The sequence below is a fragment of the Bison bison genome, unplaced genomic scaffold (genome assembly GCF_000754665.1).
Source record: "Bison bison bison isolate TAMUID 2011002044 unplaced genomic scaffold, Bison_UMD1.0 scf7180017864508, whole genome shotgun sequence".
Classification (NCBI taxonomy): Eukaryota; Metazoa; Chordata; class Mammalia; order Artiodactyla; family Bovidae; genus Bison; species Bison bison.
Window position 1 is genome coordinate 10012194 of NW_011495064.1, and position 252 is coordinate 10012445.

The 252-nt window shown below is 73.0% G+C and overlaps 1 protein-coding gene across 2 annotated transcripts in view; it reads right to left on the bottom strand.

The window, feature by feature from the left end:
• The window catches only part of FHL2 (four and a half LIM domains 2), a 48018-nt gene that overhangs the window by 25371 nt on the left and 22395 nt on the right, over positions 1–252 (bottom strand). The window contains exon 1 of one of the 2 annotated variants that reach the window (XM_010829691.1): positions 117–200. The exons of the other annotated variant lie outside the window; for it this stretch is intronic. The gene's annotated coding sequence lies outside the window, so the exon portion shown is untranslated. Of the gene's footprint in view, positions 1–116; positions 201–252 lie in introns of those variants that run through there. 2 annotated transcript variants of the gene reach the window in all.

Sequence of the window (252 nt, forward strand, 5' to 3'; positions counted from 1 at the left end):
TTCCCCACCACCCCCAGCCACACTGTCCACAGATCTCCCTCCTCCTCCGGGGTTCCCTTGTTCCCAGGTCCCCCACCGCCGGCCCCCAGTCCCTGGCCCGACTGGAGCTCACTCACCGCGCGGCGGCTCGCAGACAGACGGCGGACGGGAGCGGAGGTCCGCGCGGCTGGGCCCGCGGAGAGGCGCGCCCCGCCCGGAGAACCCCGCGTGTCATTTGACCAAATAAGGAGACGCTCGCTGGGCGGCGCGGGC